The sequence below is a fragment of the Carcharodon carcharias genome, chromosome 6 (assembly GCF_017639515.1).
Source record: "Carcharodon carcharias isolate sCarCar2 chromosome 6, sCarCar2.pri, whole genome shotgun sequence".
Lineage (NCBI taxonomy): Eukaryota > Metazoa > Chordata > Chondrichthyes > Lamniformes > Lamnidae > Carcharodon > Carcharodon carcharias.
The window spans coordinates 147,772,751-147,795,975 of NC_054472.1; positions in this window are offsets into that span (position 1 = coordinate 147,772,751).

Genomic DNA, 23,225 nt, shown 5'->3' on the forward strand with positions numbered 1-23,225 from the left:
GTCGACTATGAATCTGGGGAGAGCTCCATTGCTCTTTAAGTACTGCCACGGGAGCTTTTACTTTCACTTGAATTGGCAGACGGATTGACGCCTTATTCAACTGCAGCGCCTCTGATGCTCCCTCAGCAATGCAATTTGGAACACATGGTAAGAGATGGATTAGTCCTGCTAGTGAATTAATCCATGGCTCTGGGAAAAAAAAGGTTCATGACGCAGAAGGCTCTCATCTGGACCGAACATCCTAGCGGTCATAAGAATCAGGCCTGTCTTAACATGTGTGTTCCGAGGCCTTCCTGCAGTTAGCTGTCTGGTTTTGCTGTTCAGTGATGTTGTACAGATACATGAAGAAGTTCACAGCCCTGTTCTGACAGCCAGAGATATTGGTCTGGCCGGCACCATTTGCTTGGCCAAATGAATCAACTTGGAGAGTGTTGAGTTTTAGCAGTTTTTTTTTTAATATTTTGCACATTTAATCAATCAGAGACCCAAGAATTGTTTTTCCTTTAGGGAAATGAATTGAGAGAATCTCAGAGCCTGGGTAAGATTGTTAATGAAACAGAGGGGTACGTCGCCACCCTGCTACCTCTGCCCCTTCTTTGGTGGCCCATGGTGCATCTTGTATAGCACTCTTGTGGACTGGATGAACTGTGTGGTTCCAGGGGCAACTTGAAGACAGTCGCAGAAAAAAATAATTACTGACTTTGAAGTTGGCTGAAGGTCCTGCTGTCAACAAGCTGTCACAGAAATTTAAATTTAACCTTGCCGCTAGCATGTTGCCCAATTTCACAGCGCCCCACCGAACCCCAACCCCCATGCCTGCCAACCTACCCCCAGAAGGGCCATAAAATTCAGACCAATGTGTGTGCCCCACTTTGCATTTATTGAACTGCCATATCTGTACACATTTTGTCCAAGTCTTTCTGCACTTTCTTGACTGTGTCAACTACCAAACACTTTATAATGTGCAAATTGGAGCAACTTGAATGGTGTTTCTGATTCCAGATTGTACCCACAGGTTAAAAGGAGCAGGAACCTTGAACTAATCCGTGTTCACTTCCCACTTCCAGATCATTACCCTAAAAAGCGGCTATTACTCTTTCTCTATTTCAGCCAGTTACTTATTCAGCTCCATGTTTTGACAAGGGCGCCAATTGCTTTATGCTTGATCAGTTGCCTTTATCGAAGGTTTTCCAGAAGTTTAGGAGCAAAATTGCCCCAGATTTGCAGTAGTGTTGGCTGCAAAGGTGGATTTTCACACGGTATAGTCCCAATCCTGCCTTATTAATTATGCAGCCATAGGAAACATGCCATTTCGCTGGCGGGCGGCCTCCAATTTTCTCGCCGCTACGTAACCTCACTGCTTCTCACGCAGGGCCCCGTATTTAAACTGCAGCTGTGCGCACACTTCTCAATGCTTGCAGCCCGGGAGAACTTTGATGAAGACATGGCCCCAAAAGCCAGGGAGAATGCAGCCCCCCCTGATTCAGTGACGCATTCATGGGACACCTTCTGGACACCGTGGAGGCCCGCCACAATGTCCTCTACCCACATCCTGGCCACAGGAGGCCCATCAGTCTCACCACTCCGGCTTGGGAGGAGGTGGCAGAGGCGGTCAGAACCAATCCTGCTCTCAAGAGGTTTGCCATCCAGTGCAGAAAATGGATGAATGATCTCATCCATGCAGCCAGGGTAAGGCAACCATCAAAACAAAAACAGAATTACCTGGAAAAACTCAGCAGGTCTGGCAGCATCGGCAGAGAAGAAAAGAGTTGACGTTTCGAGTCCTCATGACCCTTCGGCAGAACTAGGCGAATCCCAGGAAGGGGTGAAATATAAGCTGGTTTAAGGTGGTGGGGGGGTGGGGGGAGAGAAGTGGAGGGGGGTGATGTGGTTGTAGGCAAAAGCAGTGATAGAGGCAACCATCTCATCACTCTAAACTCACACACTCACAAGGCCATCACACATTCACTGGCATCTCACTGCCAGCTCAAGGGACATCACCACTCACTATCTCACTCACATCTCCATCCGGCCTCATCTCCTCTGTAAACTGCCTCCTCAGCCCTCACCACCTTGAGGCCACTTGCACAAATCAGCATGTGCCCCCTTGCACACCCTGGGCCACCCTCCTTCCCCAGTACAGCCCTTGCCCTGAGGCCATTTCCAACCCTTGCCCAAGCAAGCCCCAGCCTTACAGATGTTGAAAAGCCACCTCCAACTTATGGCTGGACTGGTAGTTAGAGACCTGTCCATGAGCCTCACTAAAAGTGATGTGGTGCTGACTGCGAAACCTGGCACTGATGACCGTGAGTGCTGCCCGAAGCAAGGTAGGCAAACAAACCTCAAAGTCCTGAGTGAAGTGCAGCCCGCCAGGTGCACGTTGCTTATGTATAGTTGTGATTCCACGCCGACATGCCCAGATGATCCAGTGTGGGGGGGACGATTCCGGCAGGCAGGACTTATAATGAGATGCAGATGTGTTAAGAAAGATGCTCCCCACGTCAGGCAGTGGGAAACGCAGCCCACCATTGATGGGTGATTGTAAACTTACATGACAGCGTAACATCAATTTTTGGCCTTCTGTCCATTTTGTGCTCATGCCCGCCATGATGTCCAAAACCAACGGGGGTGAGAAGTTCCAGCCCAGGTATACTGAATCATTGTAGGCTGCCTGTCTGAATAAAATGGAGCTGCAGAGGGCCAAATATCAAGTTGAAATCAATGTTCCCCACTAACTTGAATGCAGATATATCTTGGTAATCTGACTGAATGAGGCAGCGGCCTTTTCCAAACCTGCAGGCGTACAAAATGCAAATCTGTTTTATTATTCATTCTCAGGATGTGGGCATCACTGACAAGTTTGGCATTTATTGCCCATCTCTAGTTGCTCTGAGGATGTGATGACTCTTCTCAAACCTTTGGCAGCAAGTTGATGCAACTAAATTTTTCGCTAGGTTTCTTCAGAGGCCAGTAAAGAGCCAGCCAAATTGTTGTAGACTGCAGTCCTATATTGGCCAAATCTGGTAGGAACAGCAGGTTTCCACCCCTGATAAGTTAACCAATCGTATGCCTGCAACAAACCAACAGTTTTATGGTCACTTTTACTGAAATCAGCTTTAAAACTGAATTCAAGTTCTCGGATAGCCATGGTGGGATTTGATCTCTCAGCCCTTGGAATTATTCATCTTAGCTCTGAATTATTAGTCCAGTAACATAACCACCACACCTCAGATAGTATGGGGAGAATTAAACCCTTACTGCCCATGTATTGACTCACTCCATCCAGATTTAAATGAAAATCATATGGCCGAAAACCCAACCCTCAACCATTACACAGTAAGAGTCCTGCATGATTAATCTATGCATATGAATAAATATATGTGTAGCATATATCCATCATGGACTATATGATACATTTTGGATATCATACTTCAGGTTGTCAGTTTTATAAAAACAGTCAATGGCCTTGATTTTAATTCCTCCTTGCCTGGCTTCCACCCACTGAAGTGGAGCATTGCTGGGGAAGTGCAAGACTTAACTCCTCCATTCTCATCCCAATCTGACCAACTGTAATTTTAAATTGCAAGTGGTAAGGACAGCCAACCCATGTCGCACAGATCTGGCTTTAATTATGCTATGGGGCCCAAACTGCTATTTTATCCCGAGGCCTTGGTGGGAGAGCAGTCACGATTTCCTCTCCAGGTCAAACATGTGCAACTGGTTCTTCTGATCTTGACAATGCCACAGTGACACTCACTCACAGTAATTCCCATGTTGTGCCTCACTTGTACATCCTCCACCTCTTTGTAATCCTGCAGCAAGACCCTTCAATGTTTACTTAACAAATTCTAAAATGGTATCCACTCATCTATAATTTAAGGAGGTCTCTCAGGAAAAGGAACCTTTGGTGATATTTTTCTGCCAATTACAATGCCCTCTTCTCCACTTATCCAATTCTCCATTCCATTGCCTCACCTTCCCTTGACCCCACCAATAGCAGCTGAACCTTCGACTGCCTAAATCTTAAGGTCTAGAGTTCCCTCTCCACACCTTTTCTCCTCCCCTCATGAATGACCTTCCTTAAAAGGTGCCACTTTCTTTAAGTTTTATTATGAGTGGTCATTTCTCTGAGTCTTTCTTTCTCTGAAACAACACTCACTCATTTCTAATTACAGCTCAGTGAAACATTTTGGTACATTTCTTTTACAATAAAGGCGCTGTATAAATGCAGCTTGTTGCAGTTGCTCCTGCTGTTATTGAATGTAACAACCAGTCCGAAAATGAGATCAGTTGTAGCGACCCTACCTTACAAAGGGAATTGATTGGCTGAAAAATGCTTCAGGGTGTTGAGAGACTGTGAGGCAATACATAAATGCAAGAATTTTTCTTTACTACCATGAAACTGATGGGTTCAGTACAGAATGAGTCTTCAAGAGGACTTTGCTCATCAGATGTATTCTCAGATCAGGGGACGACGTTGTTGCCCATCGCTGCTGATTGGGGATGAAGCGAAAAAATTACCCACTGACATATTTCCTCGTCGGCCTCGCCCGGTTTCTACCCTTTAGTCTCGCAGTTCGCAGAATTGGTGATGTTTCTTTCCTCTTTCGATTTAAGTTGAAGATTTTCTGAATTTTTAAAGTGCTTTTAGAGACACATTGGCACAAAGCTCCAACTCAGCCGGGTCGAAACCAAAGGCAAAGATGCACAGGCTTAACCTCAGAACTGATAGCAGAGCGTTTAAAGGAATGCAGAGACAACTTTCAGGGACAAGGCACTGACCGAAAAGGTTCAGCCCGAGGATTAGATAAACACTGGAAGCTTCATATTAAACAGAGCGTTTCACGATCAAACACACTGTTACCTCAGTGAAGAGCCACTTTTGATGTTTGTTTAATCGACAATTCAGTGAAATCTTGTATATTTATTTTAAATGTAATGATTTTTCTTTACAAGTTGTGTATATATATTGAGCAAGAGATATCTTATATCCTGCTGAGTGGGCCTATGGTTCAATAAAGGTCACTTGTTCCAAGTGGAAGCGGGACAAAAAAAAAGAACCAAAGAGATTTGTATGTGAGAACTCACAGGAGCGAGGAACGGAAAGAGGCCATTCTCGAATAGTTCATCGGAACATAGGAAAAGATCCCCCAGCCTGAATCAGCATTTAATTAGATCAAGGTTTATCTGTACCTCAACCCCATATATTAACATTTTGCTCCATATCCCATGGTCCCATTACCCAATGACATATATCTCTCTCTCACTCTTGAAAATTCCCATTGACCTTTTCGGGGGAGAGGGTTACAGATTGCCACTACCCTTTGTGTGAAGAAATGCGCCCTGATGTGTTTGTGCATAACACTAACCTTGCTTTGCTCCATTGACCGTGAGGGGCATCCAGCCCTGGTTTCAATGGCATTAGTTACAGATTTCAGAGTTCAAGAATCCACTTGACAGGATGGACCATGAGAAGGCTGTCATCACCTACCCAAGGTGGACTGTTGTAGCTCTGGTCTTCTTGACGGCTGAGTACTGTGCACCCAAGCCATCACATTAAACTCATTGCTATACAAATTCACTCAGTAATGAGGATAATCTCTGGAATCCTGAGATCAACTTCAGTTCAGTGGTTGCCAGTCCCCTCAAACATCACCCCTCCCACCATTTGATGGGGACAAGCAACACGTAGAGAAATAACTCGTATCAGCAGCAACTTGGACCTCCCCATTCACAAAGACCTTCAAAATCCCAGACTCTATGAAACCTCCTCACAAATCAAACATTTCCAACTCTATAACACTGATGAAACGGAGGAAAGCTTGGGCAGAAAACACCCTTCCAAATAAACACTTCGAGTGGGAAATCCTAGCCCGAAGTCAATGGACCTTTTCTCTTATTCGTCAAACTTTCCTTCCCGTCCATGACGATTCATGCGGCGGGTCGGGCTGGAAAATCCCACCCATTGTCTCTGACCCAACACCTCAACAACAAGGATTCAATCTCCCTCAGAGCATGTGGACAATCCTCAATCGAATACGGACTGGACCTGGCCATGTCCTGATGTACAAGTGGCACTTTAAAACTTTGCCTGGCTGCAACTGCAGAAACCCTGACCAGGCCATGGAACGCATAATAACATCTTGGCCCCTGACTCAAGTTTGAGGGTGACATCCTGGAGTTGCACTTGCTCTCCAGTAGAGCACTGGACTGGTTAGAGAACTTAGCATCTCTACAACAGTTTTTGCCCCGAAAGACATACAAAAGAAGAAAGACTGACCCTGAGCAACCCAATATGGATGGAATTTTGTAGGTTCAAACCCAGATCCAGGACAATAGCGTATGATCTAAGGTGACACTCCAGCACAGAATTGAGAGAGTACTGCAATGTCAAAGCATTAGAGATTTAACTGGGACCCTGTCTGACTGCTCTAGTGGTTCTGGTTGGTGTTCAAGGTCTGGTACTGTTCAAATAAAAGCAGTTTTCCTGCTGTTTTGACCAACATTCTCCCTGCAGTTCATTTTGGTGTTGTTTGTGTAAGATGTTGTGGGGTCTTGCTGTGCACAAAGTGTCCATTGTGTTTACCTGCATAACAACTTCTATTCAATGTAACTTGTATGTCAAGCAGTCTAAGATGTGAAAAGGCATTATGTAAAGGGTAGTCTTTTTTTGCTCCATTGTGACCTTTTCATTTCTCTATACAGCAGGAATTCTGCCATCACTAATATAAATGAAACTAATGTTAAGTTCCGAGGTGGTAACCTGATGAAATTGACTGCTCGCCTGTTGTCAGACCCATCCAGTATTCATAGAATGGGATGAAAATTGAATGCTCTTTATGACGGGTGACAACTATGTAGCAAGGTTAGCACCCAGTAAGTGAAGATAAAAATTTGTCCCCACAACCTTCAATTATCAATTGAACACTCCCTTCTCTTGAAACAACAATGATCTATGGAGCTTCCTGACAAAACTGCCTACTGATTATCAACTGGTTCAATTCCAGTTGAATGGCACAGGCTGCAAATTTTGGAAAGGGCCTCAAAGGAAGGCCAGAATTCCCACACACAGACTGATGAGCAAGTCCGGCTTTCTATGACGGTGATTCTGCCAAGCCCTGCCACTTCCTATTAAACTGTGATTATTATTAAACACTTACGAAACATTTCCTGCTGCCAGCCAGACAAGGAAAGCACAGGAAAGAATTGTTAAAAGATAACAGGGACATTTTCTTTTTTGAAGGCATGCAGGGTCGGCAGACAGACTGTTTCCATGGAGATCCTCTACATTCTCCAAAAATGAAAGTTTTCATTTCCTGACATTTAATTTATTTTTTTAGACACCGTAACTTTATCCCATCATTTGAAACTGAGCACTTTGTAGCAAGTTTCACTGATACTTGTTGAAAAACGTCAGAAAGCAATCTGGCAAGCATTGTTTTACACCTTAGCACATATCTCAGGCACAGCCCAAAGCACGACAGATACAATGATTTACTTTGAAGTGGGCAGTGTATTATGATCATTTCTGGTATCCAAAGACCTGGAATAGAGAATGTGGTAGTTTGAGAATTTGAATTCAATTTTCAAAGATGCCAAGGCTTTGGAGATGGTGCAGTAGAGATTTACCAAAATGATAGCAGGGATGAGGGACTTAGTTATGTGGAGAAATGAGAGAAGCTGTGATTATTCTCCTGAAAGCAGAGTTTCTTAAGGGAAGATTGGTTTAAAATTATGAGAAGTTTTGTTCAATTGATTAAAGAGAAACTGTTTCCACTAGCAGGAGGGTGAGTACAGGACAGAGATGAAAGATAATTAGCAAAGAACCTGAAGGAGGATGAGGAGAAATTCTCCTCTGCAGCAACTGGTTATGATCTGGAATGCACTGAAAAAGACTGGGATTTTCCAGCCCAGCTGTGGCGGGACACATCATGGGGGATGTAGCAGGCCAGCCAAAAGTCCTTTGGCTTTTAGTGGGAATGGAAGATCCCAGCGGCGGAAGAGGCTGGAAAATCCTGGCCAAAGAGTAAGGGAATTTACAGCAAGACAGTGTGAGAGAAGCGGGGCCAGTTACAGCAAGAGAGTGAGAGAGAAACAGCATGGTCATTTACAGAGTGAGAGTGAGAGAGAAACAGCATGGTCATTTACAGATTGAGAGTGTGAGAGAAATAAAGTGGTCATTTACAGTGAGTGTGTGAGGGAAACAGCATGGTCACTTACAGGGTGAGAGTGAAAGAGAAACAGTATGGTCATTTACAGGGAGAGAGTGTGAGAGAAATGAAGTGGTCATTTACAGTGAGAGAATGTGAGGGAAACAGCATGGTCATTTACAGGGTGAGAGTGAGAGAGAAACAGTATGGTCATTTACAGGGAGAGTGTGTGAGAGAAACAGCGTGGTCATTTACAGTGAGGGAGTACAAGAGAAACAGTGGGGTCATTTACAGGGTGAGAGTGAAAGAGAAACAGTATGGTCATTTACAGGGTGAGAGTGTGAGAGAAACAGTGTGGTCGTTTACAGGGAGAGTGTGTGAGAGAAAGTGTGGTCACTTACAGTGAGAGAGTGTGAGAGAAACAACGTGGTCATTTACAGGGAGAGAGCTTGAGAGAAGGAGCATGGTCATTTACAGGGAGAGAGTGTGAGATGGAGATGGTTATTGTTGGAGATGGTCATTGCCTAACATTCGTGTGGCGCGTATGTTACTTGCCACTTGTCAGCCCAAACCTGGATATTGTCCAGGTCTTGCTGCATTTGGACATGGACTATTTCAGTACCTGAGAAGCCGTGAATGGTGCTGAACATCATGCAATCATCAGCGAACATTCTCATTTCTGAGCTTATGATGGAAGGAAGGTCATTGGTGAAGCAGCTGAAGATGGTTGGGCCTAGGACACTACCCTGAGGAACTCCTGCAATGATGTCCTGGAGCTGAGATGACTGACCTTCAACAACCACAATCATCTTCCTTTGTACTCGTTAAAGGCGTGGCTCAGAGATTGGTGTGAGGGGGATGGGTTTCAGTTCATAGGGCTCTTGCACAAGTACTGGGGTAGAAGGGAGCCATTCTGGTGGGACAGGCTTCACTTGAACCATGCTGGGATCAGTGCCCTGGCGAATCGAATAACTAGTGCTAGAGAAGGCTTTAAACTAAATAGAAGGGGGGAGGATTCTGGAAAGGGGATACGTAGTCTTACAAAGCAAAAGGACATGGCAGCCTTGCCAGGCAGCTGTTTAGGTAATGATACCCAGAGTGCGACAGGAAGGGGCAGAGTGTAAAAACATTAAAAAAAAGCAGCAAATAGGGTCAAAAAGTGAAAAAATGGTAAAAAGGCAAAATTAATGTCCCTTTACTTAAATGCATATAGTATTTGGAATAAAACAAATGAATTAACGGCACAAATAGAGGTTAATGGGTATGATCTTATAACCATTACGGAGAAGTGGTTACAAGGAGATCAATGCTGGAAACTAAATATTCAGGGGTATGTGACTTTTCGAAAGGACAGGCAGGAAGGAAAGGGTGGTGGGGTAGCTTTGTTAGTATGAGATGGAATAACTACGAGAACAAGAAAGGGCCTTGGATCATAAGATGTAGAATCCATATAGGTTGAGGTAAAAAATAACATGGCGAAGGAGACACTGCTGGGAGTAGTCTATAGAGCCCCTGATGGTAGCTTTACTGTAAGACAGAGAATAAATCAGGAGATAATGAGGGCATCTGCAAAAGGCAATACATTAATTATGGATAACTCCATGTAGATTGGGAAAATCAAATTGGCAGAGGTAGCCACGAGCAAGAATTCATAGAGTGTATTTGGGACAGTTTCTTAGAACAATATGTTGTGAATCCAACAAGGGATCAGGCTATTTTGGATCTGGTAATGTACATTGAGGCAGGTTTAATAAATGGCCTCAGAGGAAAGCATCCCCTAGGAATCAGTGACCATAATATGGTGGAATTTAGCATTCGGTTTGAGAGTGAGAAACTTGGGTCAGAAACAACTGTGCTAAACTTATGGGTAATTACAATGGAATAAGAACAGAGTTGACTGGTTTGGACCGGGAAAGGAGTTTAGCAGAAAACACGATTGATGAACAATGGCAGAAGTTTAAGAAAATAATTCATGACTCTCAACAAAGATGTATCCCTGTGAAGAAGGAGGATTCAAGGAAGGGGATAAACCAACAATGGTTAACCAAGGAAGTTACAGACAGTATCAAATTGAAAGAAAAAACATACAATGTGGCAAAGATTAGTGGTAAGACAGAGGATTGGGAAAGATTTAAAAACTAACAAAAGATGAGCAAAAAAATAACAAAGAGGGAGAAAATAAACTTTGAGGGTAAACTAGCAAGTAATATAAAAACAGGCAGTAAGAGCTTCTTTAAATATATAAAAAGAAAGAAAGAAACCAAAGTGAACATAGGCCCCTTACAAAATGAAGCTGGGGAAATAATAATGGGAACCAGGAAATAGCAGAGGAGTTGAATAAATACTTTGCTTCAGTCTTTACGGTGGAAGACACTAATAGCATTCCAATACTAAGTAATTAAGGGATAAAAGACAGGGAGGAAATAAGTATAATAACTATCACTTGAGGAAAAGTACTAGGGAACCTAATGGGGCTAAAGGCCGATAAGTCCCCTGGACCTGATGGGTTGCATCCTAGGATATTAAAGGAAATAGCTACAGAGATAGTGGATGCATTGGCAGTAACCTTCCAAGAATCCTTAATTCTGAAAAAGTCCCAGAGGATTGGAGAACAGCCAATGTAACACCCTTATACAAAAATAGGGGGTGACAAAAGACAGGTAACTATAGGCCAGTTAGCTTAACATCTGTCATTGGGAAAATGTTGGAGTCTATTATAAAGGATGTAATAGCAGAGCATTTAGAAATGCATAATATAACCAAGCAGAGTCAGCATGGCTTCATGAAGGGGAAATCATGCCTGACAAATTTATTAGAATTCTTTGAGGAGGTGACAAGCAGGGTAGATAAAGGGGAACCAGTAGATGTAATATATTTGGATTTCCAAAAGGCTTTCGATAAGGTACCACACATAAGGCTACTTAATAAGATAAGAGCCCATGTTGTTGAGGTAGCATATTAGCATGGATAGAGGATTGGCTAACTAATAGAAGGCAGAGAGTTGGGATAAGGGAGGCATTTTCAGGGTGGCAACCTGTGACTAGTGGAGTGCCACAGGGATTGGTGCTGGAGCCTCAATTATTGACAATATATATGAATGACTTAGATGAGGGAAGTGAATGTACCATCACCAAGTTTGTGGATGACACAAAAAGAGGTGTGAAGGCAAATGGTGATGATAACACAAGGAGTCTACAGAGGGATAAGACAGGTTAAGTGGGTAGGCAAAAAACTTGGCAGATGGAATATAATGTGAGAAAATGTGAGGCTATACACTTTGGCAGGAAGATTAGAGGAGCTGCATATTATTTAAAAAGAGAAAGACTGTAGAAAGCTGCAGCACAGAGGGATTTGGGAGTCCTTGTGCATGAATCCCAAAAAGCTAACAGACAAACTCAACAGGTAATAGGGAAGGCAAATGGAATGTTGGCCTTTGTTTCAAAGGGAATGGAGTATAAAAATAGGGAAGTCTTGCTAAAACTATACACGGCACTAGTTAGACCACACCAATAATACAACGAACAATTTTGGTTCCCTTATATAAGGAAAGATATACTGGCATTGGCAGCAGTCCAGAGAAGGTTCATTAGGTTGATTCCAGGTATGGAGGGATTTTCTTATGAGGAGAGTTTGAGTAGGTTGGGCCTGTACTCATTGGAGTTTAGAAGAATGAGAGGTGACCTTATTGAAACATTTAAGATTCTTAGGGGGCTTGACAGCGTACACAATGAGAGGCTGTTTCCCCTTGTGGGAGGGTCTAAGACCAGAGGGCATAATCTCAGAGTAAGGGCCCATTTAAAACAGAAATGAAGAGGAATTCCTTCTCTCAGAGGGTAGTCAATCTGTGGAATTCTTTACTGCAGAGGGCTGTAGAGGCTGGGTCGTTTAAGTATATTCAAAGCTGAGGTAGTCAGATTTTTAATCAGTAAGGGAATCAAGGGTTATGAGAAATAGGCAGGAACGTGGAGTTGAGGATTATCAGATCAGCAATGAACTCATTGAATGGCAGTGTGGACTCGATGGGCCGAATGGCCTACTTCTGTTCCTACGTCTTACAGTCTTATGTCATTAATTGAATAGCTCTTTCAAAGTGCTGGCTCATACATAATATGCCAGGTGACCTTCTTCTATGGTGTAGGATCCTATGATTTATGTTAATATATAATATTAATATATAATACTGTTGTTATATTGCCTAATGCAGCAGTCGTCTTGCACACAATAAGATCCCACAAGCTTTTTTCATTCATTCACAGGATGTGGGCATCACTAGCTAGACCAGCATTTATTGCCCATCTCTAATTGCCCGTGATAAGGTGGTGGTGAGCTGTCTTCTTGAACCACTGCAGTCCCTGTGGTGTAGGTACACCCATAGTGCTGTTAGTTGCTGAATAGCCAGTTAAATCTGTTTCATGACGTTGCCAGCTATGGAATGAATCTTGTTCAGGACATCAGGAGGACTTTCTGCTCTCCCTTAATTAGTTCAGTGAAATTTTTAACACGATCAGGATAGATAGATGCAAAGGGTGGGAGAGGCGGTGATTCTATGTCTCATCTGAAGGACGGTAATTACAAGAATGTGACATTCCACATTTCCAGCTCAACCTAGATTAGGTACTCATGTTGGGATTGAATTAGTGCCTATGTTTGACATTATGTCAGACATTAGGGTGTTACCAGTCAATCTAATCATAACATTTGACATAAAACAAGAAAATTCTGGAAATGCATAGCAGCGCTGCCAGCATCTGAATGGAAAACGGACAGGTAAGAAACATTGAGAATAGGAGCAGGTCAATCAGCCATTTGAGACTGCTCCACCTGCTATTCACTGTGATCATGGTTGATCTTGACCTCAACCCTGCAACCCCACTTTTGCTTCACGTCCCTTGGTATCCACACCTAACAAAAATCTGCTGGTCTGATTTGAAAACTCCAATTGTTCCAGTATCCACATGCCTTGCAGGGAGAGAATTCCAGTTTTCTTTTACCCAATTCACTGAAGAACAGACCAATTGGCGATATTTACTTGTCTTTGTTCCTTTCCAGTTACTGATAGACATGCTGTATGGATTTCCAGCACTTCATTTTTGCATGTGAACTGACCGATGTTTCTTCAGTCTGATGCGACCCAATAGGGCATGTGACTGTTTACCAGTTTATGCAATTGGCCTTCATAATGAAAATGTACGAACAAAGCAATAAAGGAAATATAGTGTTCAATCTAGTTCTCTTCCAAATGAAAAGAGAGAAAAAACTTGCATGTAGTGCCTTTCACGAGTCCAAACTGTCTCATGAACTAATACAAAGCTAGTCAGAGGTGCAGAATGTAATGTAAGGGTCTGATACATGCAGGGTTAATATGGTACTGAGTACAGTACTGCCCACTGAGTGATGTAAGAAAGCACATGGCTCAGACCCAGGGGTCAGTGTAGTGTTTAGCAGAGACTGGTAGGACCTAAGCATGGAGATAGCTCCTAGCTTGTACCCTTAACTGTACATGTGTAAATAGCTCTAGTAGTTAACAAAGACTTACAGTTAACCTACAAAAGACTACAAAGACTTCTTTAAGACACACCATCCTGCACCAATACTTTCCCAAACACAGAGAGCTGATTGCAAGGAGTTTTGGGTGGTCAATTCATTTCTATATTACTTTGTATCTTCTCATACAGCTTTGACCGCATTCCTATGGGGGAGGAAACTGGAGAAACATTTTGGTAAAGGAAAATGGTTACTTAATGGTGACTGGTTGCATAGGGAGGCATAACATTCCTAAAAGTCATCAAAAGGACTGCAAAGGTGTTTCAACTGAAAGGGGGGGAAGGAGAAGAAGAGTCAGGGAAAATATAACTTAAAAGGGACACAATGAGGAGATACAAAACACATTGATTGGATGAAGCAGTTGATGAAGTGGTGATCATCCTGCATAAGGTGATTATAAACACGATGGGGTACATTAGAAGAGAAGTAAGCCATTCAGTCTTCTCGAGCCAGTTCCACCATTCAATTGGATCATGGCTGATTTGTACCTGAGTTCTACTTAGCCTCCTTTGCTTTACATCCTTTGATACCCATACATAACAATCGAATCCAGTCTTAAAAGCTCCAATTTCCCCAGCATCCACAGCTGTTTGGGAAAGCCAGTTCCAGATTTACACTTGCGTGAAAAAATTCTTTTGATTTCACATGGCCTAGTTTTTGCTTTAAGATTGGGCCCACACCCCTTTCTACGAATTTCCCCCATCTTGATCTAATCCTTAACATTTTGGGTTGAGTGTCAGACTGATGTAATATTGCAACTGTATCCCCATGGGCCCATCCAGCTGGTTTTCAGTGAGCTGTGGGCACCATAGCTGCAGCTCCCCAGTTTCTCACTGCAGGAAAATCCTGTCACTTTTAGCACAAGGTAAGCCTGTCACAGGTGGTGGGATGTAGGGGGTGTGGGGGGATGCGATTGGTGTCAGGAAGCTGCAAGGACAGGCTAGAATATATTTGGATCTAAAAGGATCATTAAGCCACAAAGACCTTTAAAAAGAACGAAAGACATAATCTTTTCAGAGAGGCCTCCAGCTTTAAGGATTTTTTGCCGATTAGACATCTCAATGCCTAAATCAGTGGGATTAACATAAACTGTGCATGCGGTACAAATTTCTTTTAAAAGTGGTGATCAGCTTCCCATAATGGGTGGGCAGCTTCAATTTGCATAACTAAACAGCCTTTTGACACATTTTGCCTGTTTCACACTGGGGTGACCAGAGTCCACTTGACAGTTGATTCATGCAGACAAATGTCCACTTCAAACTTCCAAATTTCAACAAGAAACAGGCCACCAGGCAACATTTGTGTTTGCCACTCAGGACAATCCCATTCACAAGGCAGATGGTTTTCACAGCTCTGCTTGATGAAAGCCTGGAGCAGGTGGAAGCTGTTCCCGCAGTCAGCAGGTCGATGTGACTGAAGATATGACTGATTTACAGTGGTTCAACTCCTCCATGCTTTCTTTCATCTCGTACAACTGAAATCATGAATGGCTGTGAATGGGCTGCTTTTGAAGCACCTACCACCTCCCACCCTCATATTGACAGCATTAAGGTTTCCCTGTTCATATTCATGACATTAGATTTGGCATCACAGTCTCCCATTTCGAATCAATCCTCTGCATGTTCAGCTCCTCTAACAGAGCAAGAGATGTGCCTTTAAGTGCAGCTGTGAGGGTCTTGGTAGATGAACACAAATGATTCCATCAACCCTCCATTGGTTCACCACTTCCTGCTCCAAAAAGTGCCAGCAAGGAAACTCCCATGGGAAAACCCACTGAGCCATTATTGTTGCTGCAAAAGAAAAGGGTGATGTCACAGCAAAGTTGAAAGCAAGAGAAAAAAGATTCAGGAAGTCCCTGAAAATATTATAAACAATCTTCAGGTCATTCGCTTTAAATTCACTTCCATCAATTGCTGTGTGCTTAGCAACACAGAACACATTTTAAATGGTTGGCAACATGAACCACCATTAGGGGAGTGGGTATCAGGAAATAGGGTGTGACCATTTTATGAATCCTAGCTATTTGGATCACTTACCTTTAACCTCATCTTCAACCAGAGGGTAGTAGAAATCTGGAACACTGTCAGAAAAGGCATTGGTTGTTGGGGAAATTAGAACTTTCACAACTGAGATTCTGTTAAGCAAGAGTTTCAAGGGATATAAAGCTAACACAGGTTAATAGTTGAGGTACAGATCCAGAGCCATGATTTAATTGAATGGTGGAACAGTCTTGAGTCCCCAGATGGCCTACTTCTATACCCATGTTCCCACTGTCCCCCAGTTTAAAATATATGAAAAAAAATTGTGCCAGAGAATGATTTTCTTGTTGCATACTCCCCTACAAAATAAAGAACAATAGCCAGGATTTTGTGGCCCCACCGCTGCATGTCTCCCCACCGGCAGGTGCTGCAAACCATTTAAATCTTCATACAGTTTGGCGGGTCCTTAACATCCTGTCAGGCAGGAGGCCAATGTTTTCTCCAGTTTCCCTTTATCTCCAGAAGGCGCTGACTCAGGCTTAATAATGTTGCCAGTCATAAGTTGGCACTTCATCAAGACAGCTATTCTTTACAAAAGTATCGAGGGCTTTCAGACAATGATTGTAATGGATAGCATGACTGATTTGCTATTCCCCTAGCAAAGAGAAACTGAACTAGGCACAGCGCAATATATAGGCAACATATAAACACAAATTGTTTTTGTCTCTGTAAATACTCTTAGTACATAGCTGTTTATAAGTCATGGAGCAGACAAGAGACAAAAAGAGCAGACAATTGACCTCAGTAGGAAATAGAAAGGGTATGGGGATGTTTCTGTGCTGGAATATTCTATGATTCTAATAAATATTCAGATTGACTTGGGATTTCAATGTGCCATCAAAACATGTCAAAGGTCTTGGTGCAATAGATTTCCTTTGAAGTGTACAATTTTACATCGGAAGGAGAGGCAATCATTTGAAAAGGAATAACAGCAGATTCGTCCACACGCTGACTTTCACTGTGTGATTTTGTAGAAGAGAAAAAAGGGAACTGTTGTGGGAAAAGGTAGAGGGATTCAGCACGCTGCACCTTCACCTCTGGAATGTTAAGGGCTGACGCTCAGCTCAGGCCTATTTGAGATAATTGGAGCAGGCTAGAATCAGAGGAACACAGTGAGGTCACCAGGGTAGGAATAGGAGTAGAGGAATGTCTGTAGGGGATGTAATGGGACATGTTTCCGAACCTTTGGGAAATGGCTGTGCAGATTCCGTCATGCACCTCAGCCTGAGTCACACACCACACTGCATTGCAACTGGTAGTTAATCATCTTTTTTTAAAAAGTGTATATATTTTCCATCCGGGATGATTGTAATTCAGAGGCGTGGAGCATATCCAGTTCCTTTAGGGAAGCAGTGATGTTAAGGTCATGAGGGGGTTTCCACCTGTTTGGTTTTGGCTCAAAATCTCATTTTCTGAGTGGTGTCTGGAAAGTTTTAAAAAGCTGTACACTAGCTAAGAGGTCTAAATTTTTTCAATAAAAGTCATTCTTCTCTTCAATTATTTCCATGTCTGGTGGCGTGGGCATATTAATTTTTGAGGTTATTAGGGTTTCAATTAATTTTTATCAGCTGCAAATTTCCAAGCTATGATCTCACCTTTCCCTATCCCCAACTGTCCTGCACCTTGGCTGGTTTTAAGCTCACCTAGAAGTGCCAGCTTCAGGCACATGTATGAACAATTTTCTCATCACTACCTGATGCTTTACACACTTCAAGCAAGGAAGGTCTCGAGAATCTAATATAAAGGCAATATAAAAATGCCTTTTGACACTTGGGCCTTTTCCAAAGTCCATGCATGGCCACCTCATCTTGCCACCACCTTTAGTGGGCTGGGAATTTACTCCAGATTTCTCTAAGAAGAAAGGAATACCTGCTACATGGATAAACAAGGACCGGGATTTTCCAGTTCTCCCCAACTACCCTCCCCTCCCCGAGACAAGCGGGTGGGGGGCACACAATGTGGCGGGAGCTGAAAAATCGCCAGTATGAAATGACGGTGGGAACGTGTGTTCCTGCCCATCATGGCAGGTCGCCATTCCCACCGGAGGCCGGGGTGAAGCCGTTTTGCCTACCGTTAATGGGAAGCAGATGAAACCCCCGGCCAAAACTGTTCCCACACCCACCACGTCCAATTATCCACGCTGCCAGTGGGATACCATGCGTCCGGAACACGTCTGCATCAACGCGGTATGGACATGTTGGACTCACCTGGGAGAAGGCCTGGAGCAGCTGGCGAAGATCGGAAGATGGAGGTTTCCAGCGACCGGGGACCCTGAAAGAGCACGTGCAGCAGCGGGTGGGTGGAGCATCTACCACGTGGGTGTTTGTGCTGCAGAAGCTTCCAGGGCGTGGGCCCTCGCGCCGCAGGCGATTGGCTGCATGAGGTACAGTCGGGCGGCGATGGTCTGTGCTGGGGTGGGGGATTAGGTGGGGAGGAGAGGAATGAAGAGATGGGGCAGGTATGGAAGCCAAGGAGGAGGGGGCGGGGCGGGGTGGTTGCGGCTGGCAGGGGAAAGAGACAGATGCTGCAGGGGTTGTGGAATGGGTGAGGTAGTATGGAGTGGGAGGGAGGGAGGGAGGGAAGGGCAGTGCTGCAGTGTGAGGGGGTTAGGGTTAGGAGGGGTATTTGGGTGTGAACGGGAATGGGGGGGTGTGCAGGTGTGAAACAGCATTGAGACTGTGAGGTATGAACGGGCATGGTGGGGAAGAGGGGAAGGGTTCGGAGGGAGGGGTCTGTGGTGTCAACTGATGAGTCCTGGGGACATGTTGAGGGAATTGTCGATAGGAAGGCATGGTGAGGGTTAAAGGTGGCAGTGGGAGCCGGTAGGGTGGGAGGGTGAGGGTCCTGTAAGGACGAGTGAAGGGACACTGAGCATTGTTAGAGGGGACACAGAAGTAAAACCGGATTCTGGGGGCAGGCAGGATGAGGGGGTGCTTGTCTCTTGTCACAGGGGTGTTCTCCTTGGGAAGGTAGGAGATGTGGACATTCATCTGCTCGGGACGGATGGTGATGCGGGAGGGTTGTAGGGTGACTAAGGTCACGCTAGGAGGCTCAATAGTTATGGGGGTTGAGGGTGTGGGTCACTGGGGGAGGTTGGAAGGTGTTGGACTCAGCCTGAAATGTCAGTAACTATCTAGAGCCTCACAGTGGAGATCTCAAGGTGCTGCATGGGAGTTGGGTCAGCAGAGGTGGGCAAAGCAGCAGGTCAGCTCAACTGGACAACTGAAATGGAATGCCAGCATGTATTACTGACAATGGATTTCAACAGATGAGCACATGAAGGAGACTTCTTGCACAAAGCTCGCAAGGGCCCTGGCAAAGATCCTTGCCTCCCTGAACATGCATGATTCCAGGGAACAAAGACCCAGCCAGGGGTGTCCCACCAAAGATGGGGAGGGTGTTGCACACAGGCTTAATGACTATGAAATGCATTTAAAAAAAGAAATTCTTTCATGGAATGTGAGCATCACTGGCAAGGCCTTGCATTTGTTGCCCATCCCTAATTGCCCTTGAAGTGAGTGGCTTGCTAGGCCAATTTAGAGGGCAGTTAAGTGTCAACCACATTGCTGTGGGTGTGGAGTCACATATAGGCTAGTCCAGGTAAGGATGGTAGATTTCCTTCCCTAAGGGCAGTCAAAGATATCTTCATGGTCACCATTACTGAGGCTAGTTTTCAATTCCAGATTTTGTTCTTATGTATTTTATTAGGTGAATTTAAATTCCACCAGCTGCCATGGTGGGATTTGAACCTGTGCCCCAAGAGCATTAGCCTGAGCTTCTAATTACTAGTCCAGTAACATTACCACTAAGCAGCCATCTCCCCCTTCAGCCACATCAGACCTCATTAAAGTGCAAGTGTACTCTATTTACAAAAGTGTAAGAACATTAGCAATTTGGTGCACCTGTGCAACCGCATGTGAAATCAAAAATTTTTAATCTTGCATTCCCTACCCCCTCCTGTCACAGCTTCTCCAGCATCTCGGGCAGGGCCAATCCCGGAGGCTCATCATGCGGCTCAGACGTCGCAGATGTCACTTTCCCAGCACTCCTCCAAGTGCTGGTGATCTTAGTTGACCCTGCCTCCTTGTGCCATGGACATGTGTTTACACGGTGACCACCAGAATGTGAGACACTTCCTACACTAGATTCTAATACCCACTGAGGTGTGTATCTCTGGGCTGGTGGAGGATGCAGGTGACTGCTGTAATAGCTCAACAGGCAAACATTCTTCCTCCTCCCCAGTGTTCTAGTCCTCTGTGGGATTCCCCTCTTCCTGCTGGCACCTGTAAGCAGAGAGAGGAGAGAGTAAGTGACTGCATGAGCTATTTCCAACAAGGAGGAACATATGACCCTTAGATTTCTATGTGACTACATTATGCATGGATCCTTGGACTGGATGGAGGCTGCCCACTGACCTCTCCATCTGCATAGCCTTGGTCCGGTTCCTCTCCTGGCAGCTCAGCTGCCCACTTCCCGAACTCTGTAAAGTTCCTCAATTCAGGCTGGCCCCCTCCTGTCTCCTGTCCTCTCTCCTGTTGTGTCTTAACTTTTCCAATGCAAAGGGAGAAGATGGAAAGAAGAGATAAAGACAATTTTATGCATAAAATAATGCATTTTATACAATGAATCTCATCCCTTTCTCGACTTCTTATCAACATAGTGCCTTCTCCATGTACTCTTCTAGCTTCCCCTGAAATCTATCTTTGTTACAGCCTCAATTACTTCATGTAAGCTCCAAATTCTCACCACTAAGAAAATTTTTTTTCCTGAATTTCTTATTGGATTTATTAGTAGCTATATAATATTTAAGGGCATTAGTTTTGGACTCCTCTACTAGTAGAATCAGTGCTCGATATGTACAAGTGATGCAGATCCCTTTCTATTTCAACACCATTTGTGAAGTCCTATGTACAGCACATTCTGCATTAATTTTAACTGCTATTGTTTGTCTATTTGCGTATTTTGTCCAATGCATTCTGTAATTTCTGGACTGCTTCCTCTGATTTCACTTTCACTCCCATCAATTTGGGCAATGACCAAAGCCAAAAAAACTGCTGAGCAATGTAGTCAAAAAAGTTGAATGTAAATATGGACTGCAGTGGCTCAAGAGGAAGACCCACATTTGTCTCAACCAGAGGCACAGATCAGGCGATATCAGCTCTGCTGCCAGTTGATGAAATTAAATATCAGGTGCTGCATAAAGCAGGTGGCCTATCTGATACTGCCAATTTTGCACCACTGCATAAGATGAATTACTACCCCAAGATTCCCAATCGATGTGTGTGGTCAGCATGTTGTTCATTATGCAAGTGCACAACTGCACTTTGGCAGACATTGAAGTCAGCAAGGTATTTATAGCTAAAGCAGGTCCATATTCCATGGCAGCTGAGGGGCAAGGTCATGCACGAGCCAGGAAAAGGAACCAGTAAATGCAAAGTGTTTTGGTTCCATCCTTTGATCTTTCCTTTGTTTCTTACCTTGAACTTGGCAAGACAACGGTTAATTTATTCCATTATCGCTTCCTTCTATCCAATTACATAACTCAAAGAAAGGGGAATGGAGGCCTTTTGCATTGTCACTGATTAATGTGACCAAGTTGAGTTGGGTTGTACTGTGCCCTATTTTCCTCTCCCCCCTCTCCCCCCACCCCCAGCCACTGCACTGCTTTCCATCTGCTGCTTGGCAGCACAATTGGAATTATTCCATTGCAGTCAAATTAATCACTACAAGGTCAATGTGTGGTTTGTGTGGTTGGAGTTCTCAGGTTGCCATAGGTCAATAGAACCAATGTAATGACAAGAGTTTTCTAAAATACCGTGTAGCATGACTAGTTCTCAATTAAAGTTGTTAGGAACTACTCAGATTGCCTTTGAAGAGTCAAATGCGCAGATTTTATTTTCAATTGGTTTACAGACAAATTAAAATGATGTATGACAGGACAAATATGCAGTTGTCATTAAAGGCGTACTCTCAGACTAGGGCTAGCTCAAATGGGTAGCTTGATATGAATCAATACCAGAGCAGGGCATTCATGCTGCACTTATCCTTTATTACTTGCCCACATACTTGCTTTAATGAGAATCAAAAGCAGATGACTGACTTTTATGCCTTGAGTCTGAGTTCACTAGTCGAGTATACTTGAATTGCACGCCTTCATGTACACTTGTTAGTCGATGCTTGCTTTCAATAATGGAGAGAGACTGACGTGAACAAACTGTGATAGTTTATTGCAACAGGAGGCAGAGCTCTAAATCCTTGCGTGCCCCTACAACTACCTCCAGCTCTAGACTTACAGTTAACCAGTAGCCCGCACTGTACATTGATTGGTCAATAGGGTCACATGGTTAGTCCACTTGCATTCTCTTAAAGGTACATGGCACTCCACTTTGCCACACTGACCCGCTTCTAAAGCTTCTCTAGATTATTGTAGCAAACAGATTTTCTCTCACTCTTTTTCTCTCTCTCATTTTCTCTCTCGTTTCTTCTTTCTAACATGTGACTTAGTCATTAAACTAGTTTGTAACAGATAGTTAATGGAGTAAAACTCAGAAATAATTGAAGATGAAGTTAGACGCTTGATGGAGGATGGCAAGTTCCTCTAGAAGGATGAACTAGGTGAGCAGAATGCCTTTTTTCATGAGTGCCTTTCTTTAGGGTTAGAGTCATTTTGCAATAGCCAATAGGAGGCCTGAATGGATCTAACCCCCGAACTGCATGGGTCCATTCCCTTTAACCGAACACCTCAGATAGCTTATTCCAGACAGGCCAAGCTCTCTGCCTAATGCATTCCATTTCTGTAAGACTAATTTGTCCAGATCTTCCCACATCAATGATGAAGTCCAGGACGGCCAAGCAGATCCAGTACCAAATCAAACCTCGGCCTGTTTGCTACCTTTATTCTATTGTCATCTCATGCTGAACTTTATGGTGTTGAGTCTTAGATCGAGTTTTGTTTTCTCAATGTATTTTACTAAAACTGCACTTTGCTTTATTGGACAAATCTGGACAAAGCTGGCCCTCTTACTAAATGAGATCCACAACTTAACGCTGACACCAGTTAGTTTAGTTGGCAATCTCGCTGGTTCAGAGTCCGAAGGTTGTGAGTTCACACCCCAATCAAAAACTTATTTGGACTAACTTTTCAGTGTAGTGTTGAAGGAATACTGCATTTTTGATATATGGTCTATCAGATAGACTGTACTTAGTTGTTCAGATGGTTAAAAACTTTGTAGCATCATGTGAAGAAACCTCTGCATACAAGTTTGTCCTAACTGCTCTCTTAGTATTTTTGGCAATCTTAAATTCATGCTCTCTAGTTACTGACTCACTTTTCAGTGGAAAGAGTGTTTCTCTGTTTACCTCATCAAAACATCTCATAGTTTTCCCCACAGTCTCCAAGGTATGCAAATATACAGGAAGAGAATGGATGCAGATCTCCTCTTATCCTTCTCTGGGCTAGTGAAAAGAGCTGTGGTTTCTCTCATCTCTCCTC